Source organism: Sinohyriopsis cumingii, chromosome 2 (assembly GCF_028554795.1).
Source record: "Sinohyriopsis cumingii isolate HCF-2022 chromosome 2, ASM2855479v2, whole genome shotgun sequence".
NCBI lineage: Eukaryota > Metazoa > Mollusca > Bivalvia > Unionida > Unionidae > Sinohyriopsis > Sinohyriopsis cumingii.
The window spans coordinates 18458386-18478213 of record NC_142962.1 but is presented as its reverse complement, the minus strand read 5'-3'; the positions used below and the strand labels follow the sequence as shown (position 1 = coordinate 18478213).

Genomic DNA, 19828 nt, shown 5'->3' with positions numbered 1-19828 from the left:
CAAGTGTCCAGATTGACATCTACCCAGTAAGGAAGCTTGGTACGTGTCCAGATTGACATCTACCCAGTACGAAAGCTTGGTACGTGTCCAGACGGATATCTACAAAGTAAGCAAGCTCGGTAAATGTCCAGATTGACATCTACACAGTAATTAAGTTTGGTAAGTGTCCAGATGTACATCTACACAGTAATTAAGTTTGGTAAGTGTCCAGATGGACATCTACAAAGTCGGCAAGCTTGGTAAGTGTCCAGATTGACATCTACACAGTAATTAAGTTTGGTAAGTGTCCAGATGGACATCTACAAAGTCGGCAAGCTTGGCAAGTGTCCAGATTGACATCTACACAGTAATAAACCTTGGTAAGTGTCCAGATGGACATCTACAAAGTAAGAAAGCTTGGCAAGTGTCCAGATTGACATCTACAAAGTAAGAAAGTTTGGCAAGTGTCCAGATGGACATCTACAAAGTAAGAAAGCTTGGCAAGTGTCCAGACGAATATCTACAAAGTAATTAATCTTGATAAGTGCCCAGATGGACATCTACAAAGTAATTAAGCTTGATAAGTGCCCAGATGGACGTCTAAAAAGTCAGCAAACTTGATAAGTGTCCAGATGGACGTCTAAAAAGTCAGCAAACTTGGTAAGTGTCCAGATGGACATCTAAAACGTAAGAAGGCTTGAGAAGTGTACTGACGGATATGTACAAAGTAAGCAGGCATGGTAAGTGTCCAGACGGATATCCACAAAGTAAGCAGGCTTGGTAATTGTCCAAAGAAATATCAAGAATTACTCTTGGTGTTTACCTCGTTTACACTTCGCGTTTACAAGCTGTATAATGAAATGCTAATTGGGACTGACTGGATCGCATAATTTTAGTTTAAGTTTGATTTTGTGTGTAATTTGCAAAATATCTTGAAAAACTTGGATCTGAGAAACATTGACTAAAATAAACGTTTTCGATAGTCAATAGGGTCACTTATAGAACTGTATAACTAATTTCAATTCGTTAAAATATTGATTACTAGGCAAGATTTTTCCAGTTTACCTTTACTTTTCATGTGTGGAGTCTTAATGTCTTCAGAAGAAGGAATCTGACAGCACTAACTTTGTTATTATTGACATAAAGTTTCTAAATGAGAGGCCATATCGCGATTTGAATGTTAAGAACCTTAATTCAGTGATATTTATAACGGGTCGTGACCTGTTATTTTATATGAATTCACTATATGAACTCTAATGATATTTGATTTGATAGGACGAAACACTGCGATAAGCCTCCTGTCTTATACTTAAGCAGCAGAGGGGGCGAATCCGACATTTTGTCCAATCGTCATTTTGCTTAATTATTACTTTCTGCACTCAACGATCTAGTGTCGTCAGCGCCTGGTAAAAAAAAAAACGACGACGTCGTTGGGGGATCGTCCAATCGTCATTTGGTTTAATTAACACCTTCTGCGTGTCGATCCCCAGCGTCGTCAGCGTCCGGTAAGCACATCGACGACCGCGTCGATGTCATTGCCCCCTCTGCTGCTTACAATGAAAATTATTTACAATTTAACCGAATATTTGGTCAAGTCCGATACGATATCGTGTCCGAGGATCATGTAAATTTATCGTTACGAATCCATGTGGGGTCGATTGAGCATGACTAAAGAAGTTTCGAAAAACATTAAAGTCCATGTCACCGCCGCACCATGTCTGCCAAATATTTCGTAGCGTGTGTGTATCAACGCCGTTGAATACAGCAAGAATATTACAGTTGTCTCTAATTACTTTTGGAATCTGAGTGTATCGTTGAGTGACATATATCACGTCGGTGTTTTTATGCCTGCCTCTGGAAAATATCCTAGCTGGGTTTTTTTGATTGTCTAACATAACATCATCGTACACGACTAGATTGTTGACGTCGCCATCAATATCATCAATACCCGGTGCATCATTGATATCCGTAATAAACTCAATAACATTTTTTTTAGCGATCGCTGATGCATTCTCGTTGAAATCTTTCAACACCTCGTAGCATCGTTGATCATCTACGCTAGGAGCAACCAAATACAACTTATCCCACTTCATCCATCTCATTATTAAATTGAGTAACAATTGCGTCTTGCCGGATCCAGATGGTCCGATGATAATCATCCGGATCGAGTTTGGTAACGCTGCAACATGCTTAACTGGTTCTCTTGTTTTAGTCGCCGAAAAATCAATTATATTCATATCTCTATACATAAATTATGGATCTATATTGTGTGAAGTGTAGAGTACGTACTGGCACAAATGATATGACAACCGCTACAACAAGAAATAACAGATCGGCGCTTACTGGCAAGTGTGTACAATGCGGTACAAAGAAATTTAGATTTATTTCTATTAGACCCGGAGATGTTTTAAAAAAAAGCGAGGAGGTGACATCGCAGCCAAATTGGCAAAACTCCCCGGAACACCGTGGGCAAAGTATCCAGGAGAAAAACACCTCCCAGGATATAACTACTGTGGCCCCGGAACACGATTAGATATTAGACTCGATGATCAAAATCAGCCCAAACCCGGTGAGTATCCAATAAACGCTATCGATAAGGCGTGTCATGCTCATGATGTTGCTTACAAAAGTAGCGATCTGCAACAGCGTCATATCGCGGATGTAAAATTAATTCACGCATTAAATGCTATTCCTGATAAATCCGTCAAAGAAAAATTGGCCTCATGGTTGGTAAAATCGGCTATGAAAGGTAAATTAATGATGGGCGCTGGTAATTAATAACAACATGAAATCCATCTATTATTCTCCGAGAGGATACTGGAAGGGGAAGGCCGCAATTGGTAAGCTTGCAAGCGCTGCAAAGGTAACAAAGGCCACTGCGGCTAATTGGTTATCCAAACAGGCTATATGGCAAATCTATCTACCACCGCCTAAACAAATCAACTTCTCGCGCTTTGATGTCAGCGTACCTAATGAAGTTCATCAGGCTGATATACTATTTTTGCCGCATGACAACGGTTACAAATACGCGCTAACCGTAGTTGATGTTGCGAGTCGATACAAACAAGCGGAGCCGTTAAAAACAAAGTCGGCAACTGAAGTAGCCGCTGCGTTTGAAAGAATTTATCGAAGAGGCCCTCTGCGCTGGCCAAATCTATTACAAGTTGATCCCGGTAGTGAATTTCGCGGCGCTGTTTTATCAACGCTGAAACATCATAGCGTCGCGATACGACGAGGTCATACTGCGCTACATCGTGATCAGGCAATTGTTGAACGATTCAATCGGACTCTCGCTGAACGGTTATTTGGATATCAATACGCGAAGGAATTCATCCAAGAAAAACGATCTCGTGAATGGGTTAAAAGGTTGCCAGGTGTAATTGCAGCGTTAAATAACGAGATTACCCGAGCAATCAACATGAAGCCCAGCGACGCGATTAAATACGAGTATATACCCGGAAGATCAAAAATAGATAGCGTTTCCAAGCCGATTCTCGGCGATGTCACTGTTAGATATCTATATGAACCAGGAGAGCTTGAAGGCGGTAAAAAAAGAGCTACTGATCCTATTTGGAGTGTTACCACACATAACATATCAACGATAACACGATCAACTGGTAGACCACCGATCTATAGACTGGATTCAACTGCTCCTCAGCGCGGATTTACACGCGAGCAACTACAAGTGATACCTAACGATACTCAATTGCCCCCACGTGGTCTTAACTAGCGCCGTTGCGTCTATTGCACTCAAGACAGGTCAACCTCACATTGTTTTTGACATGACCGAGACTGTTATCGATCCTATCCACGGTAAATTGGCGAGTGTCTTTATCCGAATAACGCCAACTCATTATACAATTGCAACTCGCGCAGTGATTATTCTGTTGTTGTCGTAGCGAGATTATTAATTCGGCATCAATATCAAAACGCCGCTGTTTTTTTTTATCCTGTTGGCGGTAACCCGAGAGTTTTCTATCAATGACGCTTGCATCGATGGTGACTTTGTCGCCGGCTTCGTCGGTGGCTTCGTCAATAACAATTCTTCGAAGCTGATTTATCCTTCGTACTCTGGACACTGCAAGATAGACTAGATTCGACCATTCGATGCGATTATCAACTATCCAAACAATTGTGTCCGTGATGGTTAGTCCCTGCGAGGAATGTATTGTTGTTGCGTATCCTAGCGTCCACGGGGATTTATCAGCACGTAGCGCGTCCTCGACGACGCTGATATCAACGAGCACAATATCATTCAGCACGAGAATTTGTTTTTTTGTCCCCGACTCTGTCGGGGCTGGAATTTCAACTTCAATGTTCTGCCGCCGTGTGTCCGCGGGTCTATAACATAACGGCACTGGACGCGTTGGAAACTTTTCCTTATGCAACGTAAACAACTTCCGCTGAAGTGTGTCTCTGACTATCTTTCTACTCGCTACAATCAAATCGTTTGGTCTCCATGTTTCCCAGAATTCATTCAACGGCGTTTCCGGAATCACCTCGCGGATTATTTCACACTGAACTCTATCCGGCTGTAATCTGATTAGTTTTTTAACCTCGCGCAATTGTTCATCAAGTGCTCGGTAATCAGTATCGGTTTCTTCATAATAGTCTACGAACCCGCTCAACCACTCATGTGGACCCTCGCCGACAAATGGTGGTGGTTGGCCATGGTCGCCACACATGATCACCGCTGTATTCGCGCGCAGCAGCCACTCAAGAAACATTTGTAAAGTATCTAACGAAACAGTACATATTTCGTCCCAGATGATAACCTCAGGAATAAATTTTTCACCCATTCGATCAGGAGTCCACTCACCGCCGCTGTATCGAAAAAAGCTGTGATAAGTAACGGCGTCAACATTTCGTTGTTTTATCTCTCGCGCTAGTCTATGGGTCGGTGTAAGCACGATTATACTTGCCCGCGTTCGAAATAATTCAATTGCCCGAGTCGTCTTTCCTGACCCGCCACAGCCGCTTAAATAAACCGTCTTGTGTCTACAAATTGGATCAGAACACGATGGTGCATTAGACCATTCTGACAATTTATCACCGCGTAAGTAGTTGTTCTCAACGGTGACATCTGCTGACGGGGAATAATCGCGTCGTATTTCATTTTTAATTCTCCATGTACCCCAACTCTCGTCCGGACTAGTAAACTCGGCTACGTTTTCCTTATACGCTACGTCAACATAAAACGAATCAACGGCTACTCTAACCGCGGTATCGGGGAATCTATTTATCATCGAGAATAAATTGATAGCGGCATAACCCAGCATAGACGCCCTCAAATGTGGATACGCCGGGCTGTCTCCGTCGCTGTAGGTAACAACTGTACCCAACCTTGTTCCATTGGACAAGAAAGCTGTTTTGCAGTTCACGTATCTATTTTTTGCCACTGCGTCCTTGATTACGAAATCATATTCTGCGTCATCTATAATCAGCCGTGAGCAATATCGTTTGTAGTCGTGGTTTTTTCCACCTTGTGTAAACTTACCAATTATTCTTCTACCGAGATCTTTTGCCTCTCTGTTTCGTTGGTTAAATATCCTCCTGGACCATTCGATGATATATTCCTCGTCGGCATCAATGTTTTTTCTGGACTCGTCAATTATGCTATCTAGACGCTCCGGTTCTGGTAACCAGACTTCAGTCTGCGCCCGGTATGATATAATCGCGTCACTGACAATCAACGAAACTAGCATGCTACAATCAATCATATACCGTAGCAGCGCTATTGGCAACCACTTCTTTTCAGCCATGTGTCTACCGATCCAAATATAGCAACAGCGATGAAGTCCTGCCGCGAACTCAAATGATACTATGCGAGCGAATCCGGTTAAATCAAAATCAGGCAGTGGTCCATTAATAGCAACACGAGTCATTTCATGTCTGGGGTGTCCAAATCGTTTGAAATACTCAGCGGCGGATCCATACCCGAGAAAACTCGCTGGATAACAGGCAACCATATCAACCGAAATCATAGCGTCGCGGTTGTATTCAGTGTTCCATAGTCCACCGTGATAGTATTCCAAACAACTGGATTGTACATCCGGTAGAAATTCCTTGCGCGTTGGTCTCCACGCATTTTTCCTTGCTGCAACATGAGCTACAACCGATGGAATCGTAAAACAATTTGTTAGCAGTTGTTCATCATGCTCTTCAAATTCCATGGCGGTTTTTTTCATCCTGTTGTGAAATGCTTCAGTGCGATATAATTCGCCGTTTGGTCTTACAAACTGATCAAAGGTATCCATGTCGTTTTCAGCGCTGCGAAGTAACCACACTGATACAGGGTCATTTTTACACAAGCAAGCAATAGCATCAAATAGTTTCCTCTCCGCGAGAAAACCGTCCTCTCCTAAAAATTCCCCCGGGATATACTTTACTGTTCTATCCCGTGGAAATATTGTGATCGCGGGCGTCCATGCGTGTTCGTTATGATCAATAATTTTGATTGGGGCCCCATTTGATTTGTACTTTGATTCGTATAATACTTCACCGGTTATCGTTGTAACGGTTATTGGAAATCTCAACGACGTTTCTAATCTCGCTATGTCGCTGATGGTCGCTCCACGCTCTTTTACGGTTAGTTCCCACTGGTTGATTTTGCTACGTCGTAAATCAGTCAATTTGTTTCCTCGACATGCATTTGTAAAATGTTCTATTATTCGTTCTGCTACACAATTTATCCCCGTTGACTGTTTCATCGGTTTCAGTTTTCCGATATCAGGTTTCTTATTTAACGGGTATATTCCATAAACAACTGATGTTTCAGGATACGCTCGTTCATAGTATGGTCTGTCAATTCCGGTTAACAACCCCGGCTTGGAGTCGCGGCTGACAATGACTGTTTTCTTGTCGCTGAGAACTGGTTCAAATTTATCACGTATGATCCAATCGCCTGATTTCACCCGGACAATGAATTTTACTCTGAAGAAATATCTTTTACCGTCAAGTTGTGATATTATCGTTGCTGCGCGGTTGTCGTTCATGGTAGCATCAACAACGCCATCAATTCGAAATGTTGACCAACTATGAGATGCACCATCACGTTTGAATTCATTGATACAATCGCGTATTTTATTTAACAGGGTTCTATCGTTTATTAACGCTTTTGGTGTGTCCTTGAGGACTCTATCGAGATTGAACTTAATATTTTTCCGGGGCTTAATTGCTGCTAATCTCTCGAACTCATCCATATAATTAAAACAAGTATTTAAATGAAAGAATATAGTATAATGAATCACTGCAAATGGTTGATGATTGGGTCGACAACCCCGTGCAATAAATCATGTAGAGGTGAATTCTGCGGATATCATTTACAAAGCGTTCGTAATGGTTCTCTTGGCCCCCTACCGTGCTTGGTTTGCCACGTCGGTGTAAGAGGAAAATCCCAGTTGTGTATTAATTGTGGCGGAAAGCGATACAGGGAACTAAAACGCTATTATGACAAGCGAATTAAAAACGCCGTCATTGACCCCACCGCAGACTTCGTCATCAAAACTCCTCAGGACTACATTGCAAGGTTTATAATTAAACCAAATAATAAATTAGACAAGTAGTATTATTATACAAATGGACCAAGAGTTCAGACCTCACCCTGTGTTTGTTAATTACGAGGCATCTCGCGACGGTATTGTTAGAAACCGCAGACTGAAGAAGCCGGTTGGTACCGTAAATAATCACGGATACTTGCGATTTAATGCTGGGAAAAAAATCTGTCTTATTCACAGGATGGTGTATGAAGCGTTTAACGGACTGATCAACGACGGTCTCGTTATTGATCACATTGATGGATGTCCTCAAAATAACAGACTGTGTAATCTAAGAGCTGTTACACCGAGTCAAAATTCCAAATTTGGAAAAACAGGAGGGATGAGAAAGGCAAAACCCGTAAAGTCATTTGATACAATAACGCACGAGGAAAAAATATTTCGCTCTATGAATGCGGCTGGTAAATACTTCGATATTTGTAGTAAATCAGTTCTAGATGTTGCGGAGAATATAACTAAAACAGCGATCTCAAAAAAGACGGGTCATAGAATTCGATTTTCATATATAACATCAAAGGGAGATAACTCGTTTTGTGATAGCGTCGCATGACAAGAGTTATGTCCCTTGAAGTCCAATTAATGTTGCGATTAATTAATCATTTTACGATGAAAACTAATGAAATACACGCTATTATCTAACAGCTGTATTCTTTTTTTTAATGTTTTATTTGAGTATTTGGTTTCATTTAAATGCCGTGAAACACCATTGATAAGTATTTAAGGATTCAAACGATTCAAGGGAATTCAAATTAACACACACCTTGTGACTGACGCCGCTGTATTAGTCACTTTATATATAAGATGACTCGTTATAAGCCTGGGGCTTTCGAAAGCCAATTCAACTAATCAAAACTAACCCACGCTCTTGACCCGGGCGTGTGGTTGTCTTTTGTTCACAATCATGCAACCGGGTTAATTTAATTGGGTTGCTTTTGATTGGTTGAATTGGCCGTAGAGTTCCGCCCCCGCCGTTTTATGTTTGTGCTGTCTTGTGCCGTCCCATCATCCATCAATCATTTCATCCTTAATTAAGTACATGTAGTGATGTCCCCCAAGCATATCTTCTGGGCGGTCTACGATGACGTTTGTCACCCTAGGCCTCCCTCCCGGAGATGTATGCTTTGGGGTTCCAAGATGTGAATGTCCTTAATTAAGTATATGTATATGCCTGTAATCTGCCACAACACTCGAGTGGAGATTTACGGCATTGTACTGTCCATGTATGCCTGTAATCTGCCACAACACTCGAGTGGAGATTTACGGCATTGTACTGTCCATACAAAAAACGGGGTCAAAAATGACCCCCAATAATTTTATTAAATTTTAACTTAAATTTTATTAAAATTTTTGATATTAGAAATAAGATGTTTTATAAGAATAATGAATATCGAAGACATCAATAATATATTAGCCGAGATTTCAAAATTAAAAAATCAAGGAATTGAATTATCTGATGGTCTCGACAGTGAAAAAATATTATCCGATTATGAGATTATTAACGAACAGTCGAAACGGGGGCGTTTTACCCTGGCCCGCGAGTACTTTTTTATAAAACGATTACAACATACGATCAATGAAAACTTGTACCACAATGACGCAAATGCATTCATTGGACTATTTACTGCCGTTGAAATAATACGAAAAAAACTCGGACGTGTTTATGAACGACGCCGGGAGATTTCTAGTAAGATCAAAAACATTAGAAGGATTATAGACGAAAACTCCGTGGAGCCCCCGATGGTACACTCGGCGGAAAATTAGAAAATTGCGGATCAATTTACAATAATGGTAGGTGAATCACTTACTACTCGGCTAGCCAGAGAGCGGCTAGCAGCGCTTAAAAAGTTTATACCGTTACGAGACAGAGTGAGAGAGAAACTTCAAACGCGACAACAAATGCAAACTGATTTTGCTGTTGGAAGTGAACAGTTATTTGCCCCGGTAACTAAAGCGACTAAGGATGTTACGGCGGCAACTGTACCCGTTCTTGGTGCGCTTGAAAAGATAGCGGCAGAGACAAAACAAACAAAAAGGTCTTTAGAAACACTCCCTGCAAAAATAGCGGCTGCTACAACACGGAGGCCACCACCACTCGCTATAACGGAACCACAAGACCCTTATGTTACAATGGCCGACGAGGAAGAATTAGGTGCTACTGCGAAAGAACCAGAAGAAGAAATACCCGAAGAAACACCCGAAGAAACATCGAAAGAAAAAAAGAAAGAGGGAAATATACCCCGTAATGTTCTTAAAAAGTCCGCAATAGATCAAATTAGAGACATCGACGACGATGAAGAATTAGTTAATTTTGTTGCTACAACATCAACTAAGAGCATTCGAGATGAGTATATCAATGAAGGTTACAAGAAAAAAAATAACCTCGACGGAGAACTGGGCAAGAATAGTGTATTTAGCGAGTAAACATAGAGAAGCATTACCACATCGTGGTGATCCCGATTACGATAAATTCCTCGAGAAAGTTAAGAGTAGAACACCAAAAAAAGGAAAAGGATACCCTGTTGGTAAAGAATCCTACGGCGTTACCTGCCCTAATAGTGTTCTCAGTGATATATCACGGCTGGAAGTACTAATCGGAGGAAAACGAGCCGGAAATAACTCTACGGAAATAATCAATGAGGCCGCTGATATTTGCAAGCGGTTATTTGCAGGCGGTATTATGGACATTAATGTATATCGAACGCTCATAGACGAACTCGTGGATGATTAATTGGAAAACTGGTGTTTTTAATAAGGATGATCATACACTACAACCATGATAAACCAGTACTCGTCTACGTGGTAAACTCGCGATTGCCTGTTTACCGCGCGTACTATGGAGATGGTCTCGGTAGCACCATTGCGGGGTTATTTACAAGAATGGCTCCAAAAGTAGCGCCGTTAGCCAAACAATTAGGAATGAAGGCTATTGATGTTATTCGTGATAAGGGTATTAGTGCCATTGGAGATGTTGCCGGAAGGGCGTTTTCAGCCGCGCGGGACAAACTAATGTCATTGGTGAAATTCAGGAGAAAAAAACAGAAACCACCGGTAATGCCATCAACGACAGTGATGCCTGCAAATGTCAGTAAAGTAATAAATAACGCCGTGGAAGAAAAATTAGAGTCGTTGGCGACGACTTCGCCATCCGCCGATGCGGCAACCAACGCGCTCATGAACGCGATAGCGGGGAGTGGTTTAAATTCAAAGAATTTACGACGAAAAAATCGCAATTGAAAACATCAACATGATAAATAATAGAATGTTTGCGCGTACCGCTGACCCCGCGTTTGATATGGACGCCCCAGTGCGCAGGGATGATTCTGTCCGTGATTATCAATATTATTCTTATTATGCAGCGCAACCTGACCTACGATCGCGAATTGAACTTCAGGTCCAAGATACCAGTAAATACTTTCTGCCGTGTGAAGCGTTTATCGAAATTGAGGGAGAGCTCGTGACAAATGCCGCCGATAATGCACCATACGCAGATGACCATCGTGTTCGAGTTGGCTTCGTCAACAACGGTATCATGGCGTTATTTGAGAGCGCCAGATATCTTATTGACGGGCGAGAAATTGAATCAATAGAACGCGAGGTTGATGTTGCAACGACAATAATTGGGTTGGCGAGATACTCGGATGATTATACAAGATCGGCGGGCCCATCTATAATGTTCGCAAAGGACTCCACCGATAACGCTGATCATATTCAGTACATTAACGTGCTGGTGGAAAGAGATACTTCAGTTCCTAATCAAGCTGAAGCAGCCAACCCAGACCGCAGAACAAGACCGGGTGCTGAGTTCAATATCATAAAAAGTACTAACGATAATTTTAATCTAGGGTTTGCAACACGAATAGGAATGTTGCAAGGACCACGCCGAAAGTTTTCATGCGCGATTCCACTCCATCACATATTTGGATTCTGCAGAAATGTTAGAAAAGTTGTCTATGGGGCTAAGCATACAATCGCGCTGACGCGAAGGGGCGATGATAACAATGCAATATGGCATGCTGCTGGCGTCGCTGCCGGTAAAGTCATTTTAACTAAAATGGCATTGTGGATGCCGGTGCTGACTCCGTCAGTTACCACGGAAGCACGATTGTTAGCATTTATGGAACAGGGAGGGAAATCGTTGTTGAGTTGGCTAGCGGTAACAACTGATGCTAAAGAGGATAACGTCGCCGATACGTTTACATGGCACCTAGCATCAAAACAGGGTGTTTCAGCCCCGCGTCATATATTCATAGCGCTACAGAATAGGGAACGATTGGGTAATCAAGAACGCAGCCATATGATATTTGATCGATTAGGAGTCATGGAGGTTTCGCTGAGAATAAACGGACAACAGGAACCATCCGAGGATATACAGCTTAATTACGGTGACAACCATGTCGCACGTGTGTATCATCGATTGCTGTCATATATGGGTCGTGATCAAACCGTCGACACTGGTTTGCAAATATCACAACTTGATTTTAAAAACCTGTATCCGATTTATTACTTTTCGTTGGAACATCTTGATTTAACGAGACAATCCGTCGTTGATATACACTTCCGAGCTCGTATAGCCCCAGCTGGTGTTAATTACAGAGCGGTCGCTGTCATTCTCAGCGATAAATCAATGCTGCTAGAAGGTGTTGGTGGACGAATGAGAATCGTTGATGCGCCAGTGGAAAACATGTAATTGAAAGCACAAAACGCGTTTACAATAAAATGTCGTGTAGTGTCGTCAATGTAGAGTTGACTGATGGTCAAGTCAAGAAATTACGATCAAAGTCGGCTAAACAATGCGGGATCACAATAACGCTGAAGCCGTCACAGATGGCGGGTGGTAATCATAAGATATCGTTGACGGCGCGTCAAATAAAACATTTCAATGATGCGATGAAGAATAAAAAGGGTGTTCAAATAGATTTTTCAGCCGCAGCAATTAAAAACATGGAAAAGACCGGTGGGATATTTCCGCTGTTAGCTGCGATTCCGGCATTGATTGCCGCGGCCGCACCAGCAGTGGCTAAGGCGGCGGCGTTAGGAGCCGTTGGTACCGCGGCGGGGATGGCATTGAAAAAGGCAACCGGGAAAGGCTACAAAAAAAACGACCCGTGGCCGGAAAGGGTCTAAGACTACCGGGAACCCCGTATTCATGGTACTCGGGAAAGGGTCTAAGACTACCGGGAACCGTTTAATGACTCCATGTCTAATTTTGATTTAATAGACGCCGCAAACGCGCTAGCGATAAAAAACTTCAGAGGTGTTTTTATGAGGGATCAATTACCGGCGGCACCAAGGAATATTGAAACCGGCATAATTAACCTCGATGGGTCCTCCGGAGCGGGAACTCATTGGGTTGCATACGCGATTGATCCGCGTGCGATCGTCTATTTTGATTCATACGGGTTAGCTCCGCCGAAAGAGTTTATGCGGTATATCCGGGCGTGTTCAGCCCGGGCGTGTTCAGCCCGGGTTTTTTATTCCACGCTGCCAACACAGCAATTAAGTGACCCACCGATATGTGGCCGCGAGGTATTAAACGTACTTGCGGCGATTTCATCATCGCGAAAACCACCTCATGTGGTTGTAAACGAATACACTAGTGGAGTCGTAGAAGCTCAACGGATTTTAGAGAATAACATTTACAATAATAATGATTGATATTTGGGGACGACCGGTTTCGGCGCTGAAAAAGCCCACGGAAACGCCCGCCACCGATGACATAAAAAAACTAATTGAGGATGAAATCGCTGATACGTTGAATTTAACCAGTGTTGACCCAGATGAAATAGTTGTATTTCAAGACCGCCAGGGTAAATTGAAATCCAGTAATGTGTCACTGGATGATGTTTTAATACGACAGCGCGATGCCGCCGAGGACACTATCGCGCTGTATACCAGCGACGGACGAATCAAACCGGGTGAATCCATCTTGACGATAAATGGAAAAATAAGTACACTTGGCGACAATTATATAACCATGTCAAATTCGTTAAAGGGTTTACGTAGTGAAATTAAATTATATGAAGAACGGATCGTGTTGACGCTAACGCATTTCGACGATGTGCAACACATTGTCGAAAGATTTTTTCGGGGATCCACGACGGCAGACGAACCAAATCTTGTAAAAATAAAAAATGCTATTTCGGATCTTATGGAGATGTCGGCCAATTTACCCCCGTTGCGAAAAAATGTTAACAGGATCGATGACAACTTTGATAAATTCTTTGGTAAAAAAAATACCAAGCCGGATGAGATTACAATAACTATAAATGATATCACTGCGTATGGACAGGAAATAAAAACAATCAAAACTGATGTTGCAACAAACAAAAGGAGTGTAGACGCGCATGAACGGGAAATAGAAATAATCGGCGCTAATGTTGCAACGATCATAAATAATGTAGACTCGCATGGACGGAAAATAGAAACAATCAAAACTGATGTTACAACGATCATAAATAATATGGACACGCATACACAGGAAATAGGAACAATCAAAACTGATATTGAAGCGAACAAAAAAAATATAGACGCGTATTGGCGGGGAATAGGATTAATCAAAACTGATGTTGCAGCGAACAAAAAAGGTATAGACGTGCATACATATGAAATAGGAACAATCAAACTTGATGTTGCAGCGAACAAAAAAAGTATGACCGAGAATACACGGGAAATAGAAACAATCAAAACTAATGTTGCAGCGAACAAGAATAATATAGACGCGCATTGGCAGGAAGTAGGAATAATCAGAACTGATGTTGAAGCGATTAAAGACGGGCTACCGAGAGTAGCAGAGCAATTTGAAAAAATAAAAATCCCTCATGAGAACATCATCAACACAGTATACACAATTCGGCATGGATCATTCGATTGGACTCCTACACAGAATACAGTAAATATCACCGCAACTGTTAAGGGCATTTATCGATTGACACTGATTTCAATGATGCAGTTTAATATATTATCGTCGAGTTCATCCGGGTTTAACAATACAATATCAACAATTATAGACAAGAACGCAACTGAAAAGTTTACAATTTATGCCGTTGATAGAAATCTAGCCGGGGCAAACATTACATGGTATGTGGAATTTGTAGCGAATCTAAGTAATTAAAAACACTAGTTCTTTTAAAATAAAAATGACCACCAAGGAAATTGAATCAGAGGTATCACCGACGTCACATCAATATCGATTCGATACCGCAAAAGAATTCTCCGCGAACTTGAAAACGCTTTCCGAACAATACCGTGCAAAAATAAAAAAATACCGCCGAAAAATAACCGCCATCGACGCGGTCGTGTACTCGGTGTCGGGTATAGTGGCCGGTACCGGTGTTATTTTATCCACGGTGACCACGATAGCCCCGATCGCTGTTCCAATCGCTGTCTCCGCGATGACAACAGTTGCTGGAGTCGCCAACGCAATCACTAGGAAGATATCATCGTGTTTTCAGAAAAAACTCAACGAGTATACAGTAAAACATCAAATAGTATCCGACGCGTACTCGAAATTATCCGGGTTGATCTCGTTGTCAATTGATAATTTGTTCGTATCCGATGTTGAATTCTCCACGATGGTCCAGTTGTATAGCTCCGCGATGTCAAAAATCGAGGATTTTCAACTGGAAGCCGGAACCACCTGGTTGTTGAAATTAGACACTAAAGACAACAAATAATAATAATGTCGCTGAACCCCGAAGGGTTTCAATTACTTCAGCGGATCGCGGAGAACACCACTCCGGTACAAACAAATATGATATCAATAACGTCAACGAAACCCGAATTCAGTGTGAACTTCCCGTCGCCGGTTCCAGTGAAGGAAATAGCGCTGGCAAAATTGCGAGTATATCACAGTTGGCCTAATATTCGAGCGGACGCATTTAACGGACAACAACCTAATAACTCGCTGGTTTTTGCACGGAAAAATAAACCCGATGGGACCCCAGACTGGGAGGAGGTTACAATACCAACTGGGTCATACCAAATAGAGCAAATCAATAAAGAATTTCAACGCAGAATAAAATCGATCACAGGAAAGGAATCAAAAATCGCTATTACGGTTCATGAACCGACGTTATCATCGACGATTGAAATAAGCACACCGGGGTATATGGTTGATATTTATAACAGTTCAATAAGAACCATACTAGGATGGCCTAAGAATCCACCCGCGGATTTGCACACAAATGTGCAATCGTATCATGAGATTAATCCCAGTTATCTGAATGATTTGTCTATTATAAGAAACACGTTATTACCCAGCGAGTTTATATTTCAAGACAGGAATACCATGCAATGGTTTTTTCCGTATAAGAAAACTCCTGAATTGTCAGCCAAGGTCACAGTTCGTTTAGATGATATCACTGGTGCGTTTGCCGAGATTAATCGTAATTACCAATCACAACTAGAACAGCTACGGAAAACAAAAGCACGAAAACACGTTGAGGTGTTAAATCAACTTATATCAGACATGGAATATATTAATGAGCGAATCGTTAAGACAATATCCGATAGCAGCGATGATAATAAACAAAAATTCCTAACCGGGTATAATATCACAGAAGCCGATTTACCCGATTTCAAGTTTCCAGGATACAACGCGCCAGAACTAAGAAAGTCTCTTAATGATTTTCTCAGTCCATCAACTTATATCCTCAGACACGATAACGGGGATGATGGTATGCATATTGCTCCATACAACGTAAATATCGCATCGGTGATAGCAATCAATCTAGTGTGTGATGTTATCGAAGGGAGTTACCAGGTAGATACCAATCAATCAAATCAAGCTCAACAGGGATATATCCTTTATTCATTTTCACCAACAGCCCCTCCGGGATTTTTAATCGTTGAGAATCCGATTAATCCGGTCTATATGCGATGCCATGATCGGTTTTTAACGAGAATTAATTTTAAACTCACCGATCAGTCAAATAACCTAATTGATCTACAGGAGGAGGAGTTAGTGATCACTCTGTTTGTAAGATCATTGTAAATAACTTCTTAGCAGCAGAGGGGGCGATGACATCGACGCGGTCGTCGATGTGCTTACCGGACGCTGACGACGCTGGGGATCGGCGCGCAGAAGGTGTTAATTAAACCAAATGACGTCACCATCGTGTAGGATGGACCGACGTCGTTTTTTTTTTACCAGGCGCTGACGACACTAGATCGTTGAGTGCAGAAAGTAATAATTAAGCAAAATGACGATTGGACAAAATGTCGGATTCGCCCCCTCTGCTGCTACTTATCAATTATAGGATAAAAGCGCTTTATGCGCTTGTAGTTTCTAAGTTCTAAAAATATAAGACTCAGGAGACGGGTCAGATAGCACGTGTTACGTGTGTGAGGAAAAGAATTAAAGATTCTCAGTCTCACTCCAGTTTGTAGCTGAAGCGATAAAGTTGGGATCCATGATGTTCAATTAAGAGAATCTCAAATAATGTTGGAAACTTTGATAAAATATATCGTATTCCTTAGTTACAACCTGGATTGTATCAGCGAAATTAAACGCCACTTTTCACACACACACACACACACACACACACGCACACGCACACGCACACAACTATATATATAAGGGTGTGAAAGATTAACATTTCTGTCATCACAAATCAGACCATCACTGTCAACCTCAAGATAGAGTCTAATGTCAGTCAATTGTTTCCAATAATGTGACCCTATGAATGATTTGTCAATGGTAACTTTATTATTGAGACCTATAATACAGCGTTTGTTTGTTGTTTTTACTTTAATTTTGTTTCTTTTTGCGATGCGTTATTTTTTTCAATGGCTTTAATGTTCAAAGAGTCATTTGTTTTCACTTTTCAGGCAAATTAGTGGGAAGCGACATGCCGTACACATACAGCCCTAGAGATATAATCTTCATCGTGACCTTGACCGTCATTCTGGTGATCATTGTTGCCATAATAACATTTCTGAGTATTTTTTTGTCTAGCAGACGTTCTGCTGACAGTGACAGTCAAAGTTTGACTAACGCTGACTATGCCAGAACTTCAGAGATACCGGAGATCTGGTCCGTTGAAGGAACCTACAACCTAATAACCACTTAACACTTTACAAGACGATGTAATGTCTTTAATTTGACAATCTGTGACACATTTGCCGATTCCATAACATCAACTTTCAAGATATCACTTTGCGGAGAGAAGAAATATTAGATTCCTTTGAGGTGAATCAAATCATCAAGACACAACGTCCACATTATCAGAACAACATGCAAAGCAAATATGCATTATTCTACAACTTGTGAAACTCAAGCAACTTCAAAGTTTTACATATCTCTTGCAAACAAAAAAAAAAATCCTTTGTTTCATTGATGACTAACTAGTCGAATGAGCTACATCTAACAGCACACTACTAACTATTTGTCAGAATCTTTAGAAAAGATATAACTAGATGCACTATTTTAGCACCCGACAATTTCGCTTGCAGCGATTGGCAGGCTTTGGTTTATTTGCCCTATTAAGACTTGACTGTATAATAAGATATGATTTATTTATAGCAAACCTGATCCTCTCTGTTCTTTTAAACTGAAATGTTTATCATTTGCTTTATCAGCGCAGTTTTTATGATAAGGAGAATTGAACATTTTCTGACACTTTCGCTCTGTAATATCGATACTTCGTTGGAAATGACTTACATGCTACAAAACAAAATATAGACTTCGTAATGAAAACGAACAGAGATATATCAGTATATTTATATTTCCATTTATAAATTTAAAAATTTCTCCAATCTGATTATAACCTCTCTCTCTCTCTCTCTCTCTCTCTCTCTCTCTCTCTCTCTCTCATAGTTTATCTTTACTTCATATATTCTTTCCTACATGCTATGGGTTTATTTTTATAATAGAGAGAAATTTGTAGAGTTTTCAGTCCTTCTTCACTGTACATTAAAATATGGCATAAAATGTTTAATAAAGGTATCACCATTCACTGCATTAAATGAACCCCTCGGCTTTTATTGCATACTATTGTAACCCCTAAGAAAACCATATAGATATATTTCATCCAATTTTTACGAGAAGATTTGCTACACAGTGTTATGTTACTTGGATTCAACAGAAAGGTAGCATTATATCCTAAAGAGAAAATGGAATATGTATGTAGTTCATCCTCTGCGCTGGATGACAAATTAAAAGGTGTGACTCATTCAGTTGGTTCCAAAAATGTCCTTTGCACTAAACATGCTAGTAGTTTCATTCATTTGTCAGCCAGTATTGTATCCAAATGATGTAATATGTTTTATTTCAGATATTAGGTAGCAAAAACATTGTATGTAAACTCAGTAATGTTCAACCTTAATAAACGATAGCATTCAGCAATATTGTATAACAAGCAATAGCGATACAAATGTGGATGGTTAAATGCTAGAAGCAGGGTTCTTCTCAGGATGCTAATCAACGTTGCTTTTGTCTTAGTAATATCAGTGCACGTCATAGTTTTCATATATAGGCACAAAAACTGGGGGCTCCTCTGAATAGTAATAACAGTCAATATTGTAATAATCAGAGAGGAAAACTGTGCACAGAGTTCTAATAAAACCGCCTGTTGTATATTATCGTATTATCATTTCTGTACCCTTGAGAAAACATAACAATATCAAAATGGACATGTGATAAATGATATTACATAATGTGGAAAAACTCTCTGTGTGTGTGTGTGTGTGTGTGTGTGTGTGTGTGTGTTTACGTGTGTGTACAATCGTTTACTCAAGAAAGTAAAATGGAAACGGAACTATTCATGCCAGGCTTTGCTTACCGCAATTAGAAACAAAAGTTACAAGAAATGATGCAAATGATGCCCTTCCCTGCCCCCTCCAGGCGTTAGAGTATCGTTTATATTTATTTATATGCCCATAAGTACTCAATAAAAATACGGTATTTTGATTCATCATTCCTCTTACTATCCCTATCCGACAAACAGGCCGGCATTTTCCTATCCAGGTCGGGCAAATAGGCCGGCATTTTCCTTTCAGGTCGGGCAAATAGGCCGGCATAGCCATAATGGAGACGTTTTATAGCCACTTTAATTGTTGGCTACTGTAGATTTACCTTGCGTGCATTAAACATTGGACGATCCGGAAAAATGTGTTCCACAAACAGATTACATATATGATAAACATGATACCGGTAAGCAGAATATATATATATATATATATATATATATATATATATATATATATATATATATATATATATATATATATATATATATATATATACATACAAGCTTAAGCACAAGGAGGTAACAGAGAACTTTCGATGGTATATG

At 40.8% G+C, this 19828-nt stretch overlaps 1 protein-coding gene across 1 annotated transcript in view; it reads left to right on the top strand.

Annotated features, from left to right (window-relative positions):
- The window catches only part of LOC149804407 (uncharacterized), an 87536-nt gene extending 69203 nt beyond the window's left edge, over positions 1-18333 (top strand). Inside the window, exon 3 of the mRNA XM_089932635.1 lies at positions 17364-18333. The gene's annotated coding sequence lies outside the window, so the exon portion shown is untranslated. The remainder of the gene's footprint in view (positions 1-17363) is intronic.
- The last annotated feature ends 1495 nt before the right edge of the window (positions 18334-19828 follow it).